We start from the raw sequence: 6,894 nt of genomic DNA on the forward strand, positions 1-6,894 counted from the left end.
CAGTCTTTCCCTATTTGAAAGAATACCAACTTGAAAGTAATTTTTAAAAACACAACAAAGTAGAACTGTGTATTTTCTGTGGCTTAGCTAAACAGTAGATTGCAATTAATGAGTGGAAATAAAGTATTGTTTTTCTAAATGATTTTACAAGCTTTAGAACACTTGGCAATAAAAATGGGATTCCTTTAAAAATAATTGGATGAGCGCTTCCCAAAGAATGTTAAGAGAAACTAGTCCTAGAGAGCTCACTTTAAAATAAAAGAGGTGGCTTTATGTTTCACAATCATACTAGCTTTACTCTCTTCGACTTTAGCATCAGCATATTATGAAAGCATGTCCAAAAAATTATATTCAAATTTAAGTAAGCTTTTCCTCAGTTATTTAATTATGGGACTTTTAAATGTATGAACTGTAAAGAAAGTTAAGCCAAATAAAGATCAAATCTATTTTATAAAGCCAGTGGTAAATAATGTAGTGATCAACTTTGAATTCAGGGAGACCTCTTAAAATTGTTCTGATAAGGCATAATAATTTCTATTGGTTTTTGCCTTGAGATAATCTCCTTATCCCCATTTTACAGGTATAAAAATAAGGCTAAGTAGGTTATGTTACCTGTCCTTGCTTGGCTTACATTTGTGTAAGTGGTAGAAATAGGATCAATGGGAATAGAACTAGTCTGTGCTTTGTGTGCTATGGTATCTTGCTTTATTCTGGCATTTTGAAATCTTTACTAACTATTCTTCCACATTTTTGATTCATACGAATAAGAGACTTTCATTTTATCTTAAATCAAAGAAAGTTTCAGGGAGACCAGAAAAGAAGCATATTGCGCTTCTGGTGGTTTATTTGTCTCCCACATTTCCCCAGAGGACTACTTCCCATACTATAGAGAATGTGATGAATTTATGGTGACATTGAATAGAAAGTGAATACCGCATTGAGCAGTAATAATTCATAGACTCTAAAAGAATTGACAATCGGATAACAATCTATGTGTACTGCAGAACTGAATTATCTGTCTTGATACAATTTCAGTGATCTCTAATTCAGTCTTTTAGAATCAAAATCAATTCTATTATTAGCATATTTTGATTTCACAAAGTTTAATGTTTAATTGCCCAAGAAGGATAGATAGTAAGACTGCAATACTATATATCCCAGAAGTGAAAAACTGTAACTTTTTTAATATTAATAATTTGTAGTTTTTGTTTGGTTTCTAAAGCGATCAGATCTATATACATTGTGCTTGCAGAAGGTAAGTATGGACTTTGAATCTGTCTTCGTTTAGGTCCATCATATTAAGTCCAGGAATGGTTATGATGGTTAAAATTGTTTGGCAGTAGGTGACTTAATTATTCTTATAAACATGAAGCTTAAAAACTGTGCCATCTTTATAGAGTCCAGGGAAATTTGCCATGCATGAAGTACCACCTGTTAATCATAAATGACCATTTGTGTAAGATAACATTATCATGGTTGTGGTATGTGGATGGATAGATAGATAGATAGATAGATAGATAGATAGATAGATAGATAGATAAAGATACTTTCCAACATGAGTTTTTATAAGACTTGTGGTGCCACAAACAATTGCTGAAACTGAGCCTGTTGCTCACTTTGTGTTGCCTGTACCCTAGCTGGGTATGACCAGAGATTTCTTTCAACCAAGATCATCTTTCCATTGGACTGGGTCTTCCTCCTCCAACAAGGGGATTCCTCAAGACTTAATCTCCAAGTGTTGAAATGCTAGTATTTTCGGAACAACTTTATAAATAGATGGCCCCCAAATCCAGCAGTTCATTAATTCCCTCAATGACAAAGCTGTTTACCCATGTTTGTCATATAAAAAAGGAGACTCAGGGCTTCCCTGGTGGCGCAGTGGTTGAGAGTCCGCCTGCCGATGCAGGGGACGCGGGTTCGTGCCCCGGTCCGGGAAGATCCCATATGCCGCGGAGCGGCTGGACCCGTGAGCCATGGCCACTGAGCCTGCATGTCCGGAGCCTGTGCTCCGCAGAGGGAGAGGCCAGAACAGTGAGAGGCCCGCGTACCGCAAAAAACAAAAACAAAAACAAAAAGAGACTCATAGTAGGGAGGGCTTAACGCTTCCACAGGCTCAATGCTTCTGCACATGTCTCTCTGAAATGAGGGGAGGATCAGCGGCTTCTAAAAAAAACAAATCACTTGTTGACCTTGGCCCTATGTAAGTTTTCTCAGTAAAGTATACCCTTAAGCCATGTCATACATTATGAAATTCATCTTGAATCCTGGTGCAGAGCAGGTAAAGCCCAAGAAGAGATATGATTTGCATGGCAAGACTTTTTATGATGTTTCAGAACTTACTTAAATTATAGTTTCTATATTGAGAAACTGACTTTTATATGAAAATAAATCAATGAGAAAAAATGATAGCTCATCATTTTTAGCTTGAGGGAGAATGTGGAAGTTATGTGAAGATCAATATTTAACAATACACTTTGTCATCTTATCCAGGGAAAAGAAACATAAAAAGAAATATTGTGACAACTGTAGATTCACAAAATTCACAAACTTTTATAATATGCTTTATTTTATTGAATAGAAGCATCCAACATTCCATTTTTCAATATAGTTTGTAATCATAATTTTTAAGCCTTGTAAAATTCTCTTCAACACTTCATGTAAATTATCCTAAACCTTTTAGGTTGTCTATAATGTTGGCAACACATTTTACAAAATTAAATTCAGATTTTGAAAGCGCACTATTCCAAATGCTACCATACCATATGTAAATGACCAAGTTTATTTGGTGATGTTTAATATGGGTAAGTTCACTTTCTGGTTTGCCTGGGACATTTCTAGTTTATTGTCCCGGCATCCATCTGGTTTAGCACTTGTCCCAGATTTTTCACTTTTTAACTAGGTGTTTTTATAAATAGTTGTATATGTAAATAGTGCAGGTGTGGTAAAGCTCAAAAAGTATTTTATTTCCAGTTGCTATCACAGTCTCATAATCTACCTCAAAATTTTGGTTATTTAAGAAGATGACACTCAGAGCTGCAGAGGGTGCACTTATGTATTTATATGTCTTTTCTATAAAGCATGACTTTTCATATAAATCAAATGACTCCTATATTAATTGACCTATTGACTTAATTCTTGTTTTCTTATATACCGTGAAAAATGAAGTGATAGATGTTAACGTCTTGTCTCTATTTGTACACGAAGAACTTCGAAAATAGTTAAATTTTTCCAGTTAAAAAAAATTACTGTCATCAACTGCTTCTTTTTGTTGCCCATTAACTGAGAGAAAATACAGCCCTGGAAATTAATTTTGTTAAAAGTAAAACATCTAACATCTTAATTGGAATTTCAGTTAAAATCAACATGAATGATACAACTATTTCAACCAATTTTGGTGGAGCAAAGCTTTCTGATAAAAACAATATTCACACTAAATTAAGAAATCTACAGAGCAGAAATGTACTTGGATTGGGAGCACACATAAATTGTAATTATATCCAAATAAGATGTATGTTTCTACCAATGGAAATAGAAGCTTGAAGCTGTCAACATTTATCATTTTTGCGCATACACTTCTAGGGTAAATTAAAAATTTTATGGCAAAACCAATGTCGAATAAACACACAAACTAAAGCTCAGCATAGCAGTATATGTAGCCTTCTGTTTTTATTTTTTTATAATACTTTGCATCTCAGAAATGTTTGAGATGTATTTAATGTCTATCTAAGTGCACTAAAATATTACTGATTTTTTGTAAATATTTCTACTAAGTTTGTTTCTTTATGTTAAAAATAAATGACTTTTTTTTTTTTTTTTTTTTTTTTTTTTTTTTTGCGGTACGCGGGCCTCTCACTGTCGTGGCCTCTCCCGCCGCGGAGCACAGGCTCCGGACGCGCAGGCTCAGCGGCCATGGCTCACGGGTCCAGCCGCTCCGCGGCATGTGGGATCCTCCCGGACCGGGGCACGAAGCCGCGTCCCCTGCATCGGCAGGCGGACTCTCAACCACGGCGCCACCAGGGAAGCCCCATGACCTTTTTTTTTTTTTTCTCAGATTCCAATGCTGACACATGTATATGGCATCTCTTAGCACTTTTAAGATAAGTTTTCGTTGTCTTTGAGCCTCTTTCACTGCTGTTGAATGCTGTCAGTCTAATTGTTCCATTCTTAGGTAACTCATCTTTTGTTTATGGTTGCTTTTAACACTTTTTCTTTGTGTTTTATGAGGAGCAATTTAACTTTTGACAAGATATGAATTCCTTAATCAGTTTGCTTAGAAATAAGTGGCCAATTTCAATCTGATGATTCATGTCTGTACTGAAGTATGGATGATCCCAGGCATTATGTTTCTCAAATATTGCCTCAGTAGCATTCCCTTTGTTCCCTCCTGTTGGAACTCCTCTTAATGAATGTGATAAACTCTACTGCCGGGCCAGTCCGCACCATTCCTAGATCCCTTCCTTCATATACACTTTCACTAAAAAGACTAGAGCCACTAAATACTCACTTTCCAAGTCTCACTTGACTCAATGAGATGTTAAATGGAATTGTGGTGTCGGGGTTTCTGGGGAAACTCTTTTATGATGAAAAGGGAGATTCAGCTAGTGTTTCTCCTTTCCGCTTCCTTCTTCCTGCCACAAATTGAAATGAAGTGAGAGGAGCTTCAGCAGCCTTCCCTTGGACCAAGGAAAAGGCTGAGGTAGAATCAGAGATGGTGTCTGTGATATACCTAAGGCACAAATCTATTGCTTACTAGCTGCCTCCCTCCAAATTTCTAATTATAAAATAAAATAATCTCAGTTTTTTTAAGTAGAGTCTGTGGAAAGGATTTAGGTGCTGATACTTTACTTGAGAGGAACACCCCAAGATGAGGATGAGAGAAACATGGGAATGAAGCAAGGAAGGATGCCAAGCAAGTTAATGCCATGCATTACTACCTGAGTACCTGTTTATCAAGAGACACAAAGAGATACAAGAGGCACATAAAATGCTTTTATTTATTTATTTATTTTTTACATCTTTATTGGAGTTTAATTGCTTTACAATGGTGTGTTAGTTTCTGCTTTATAACAAAGTGAATCAGTTATACATATACATATGTTCCCATATCTCTTCCCTCTTGTATCCTCCCTATCCCACCCCTCTAGGTGGTCACAAAGCACCGAGCTGATCTCCCTGTGCCATGCGGCTGCTTCCCACTAGCTATCTGTTTTATGTTGGTAGTGTATATATGTCCATGCCACTCTCTCGCTTTGTCACAGCTTACCCTTCCCCCTCCCCATGTCCTCAAGTGCATTCTCTAGTAGGTCTGTGTCTTTATTCCTGTCTTACCCCTAGGTTCTTCATGACATTTTTTTTTCTTAAATTCCATATGTATGTGTTAGCATAAGGTATTTGTCTTTCTCTTTCTGACTTATTTCACTCTGTGTGACAGACTCTAGGTCCATCCACCTCACTACAAATAACTCAATTTCATTTCTTTTTATGGCTGAGTAATATTGCATTGTATATATGTGCCACATCTTTATCCATTCATCCGATGATGGACACTTAGGATAAAATGCTTTTAAAACTTTGAAATAGCTTCCTTTTCTTCAGCTTCCGCTAAGGTGCTCGGTCCTTCTGAGGAAGCTAAGGCCCCGTTGGGGTGAGGCCCTCTCTTCATCCGGCGACTAGCACCGCGCCCGGCAGACCCTGCCTAGCCCTTGCCCGCACCATGGCCTCTGTCTCGGAGCTCGCCTGCATCTACTTGGCCCTCATCCTGCACAACGATGAGGTGACGGTCACGGAGGATGATCAATGCCCTCGTTAAAGCAGCCGGTGTAAATGTTGAACCTTTCTGGCCAGGCTTATTTGCAAAGGCTTTGGCCAATGTCAACATCGGGAGCCTCATCTGCAATGTGGGGGCAGGTGGACCTGCCCCAGCAGCTGGTGCTACACCAGCAGGAGGTCCTGCCCCCTCCACCACTGCTGCCCCAGCTGAGGAGAAGAAAGTGGAAGCAAAGAAAGAAGAATCTGAAGAGTCTGATGATGACATGGGCTTTGGTCTTTTTGACTAAACCTCTTTAGTAGCACATTCAATAAAAAGCTGAGTTCTTCGAAAAAAAAAAAACAAACATCGAAGTAGGAACTTTACATCAAATTAGTTCACTGGAGAGATAATAGAGGGCCTCCTGCTTCCTATGAGGTCACATAATGGGGAACACATGATGGGGAAGCTTCATGGGGATCTCTTGAACTTCCATGTCATGGTGGCCAGCCCTGGGTGGCCATTCATTAAGCCATGTCTCATCCGCTGTAGCATAGTATTTCATCCATGTCTAAGAGTCGAGGCAGTCCTGAAAGGTGGAGTGTGGACCAAAAGAGAGGAAAGGAGATATTTGGGAGCATCTAAGAAAATACAGAACTTCCCTATTTAAAATTCCAAAACTTATCCTGAGTTTTCTCATACATCTTCCTTTCTTTATTTTCTTATCATAGGATTTATTGCTAGCAAATACCATTCATTCATCTATTATCTTTCACCCTCTGATAGTTTGTAAGCTCCATGAAGTCAGGATTTTTATCTATTTGGTTGTTGTTAATCTGCTATTTCCAGGCACCAAGATCATTAATTTCTTGGTATATAATATATAAATGAATGGCAGCCATGATGTCTTGCCCTAATCCCTTGGATATTAATAACTGTTTGAACCAGATTCATCTTTTGGTGATTTGGACAGCTTAGACTCTCATCCCTATTGGATGTTTCCCACATGGCGGGTAATGAGGTTGATTTGACCTAGTATTTTAGTGCATTAGAGCATTAGTTTTAGAGTCAGATGGCCTGGATTTAAATTCTAGCCCTTCTACTTATAGTTGTGTGACCTTGTGAAAATATTTAAACCACTTTAAATT

General features: G+C 37.9%; 1 pseudogene; it reads left to right on the top strand.

The window, feature by feature from the left end:
* The first annotated feature begins 5,597 nt into the window (after positions 1–5,597).
* LOC137228634 (large ribosomal subunit protein P1 pseudogene) lies at positions 5,598–6,113 on the top strand (annotated as a pseudogene).
* The last annotated feature ends 781 nt before the right edge of the window (positions 6,114–6,894 follow it).

This window comes from Pseudorca crassidens, chromosome 8 (assembly GCF_039906515.1).
Source record: "Pseudorca crassidens isolate mPseCra1 chromosome 8, mPseCra1.hap1, whole genome shotgun sequence".
Classification (NCBI taxonomy): domain Eukaryota; kingdom Metazoa; phylum Chordata; class Mammalia; order Artiodactyla; family Delphinidae; genus Pseudorca; species Pseudorca crassidens.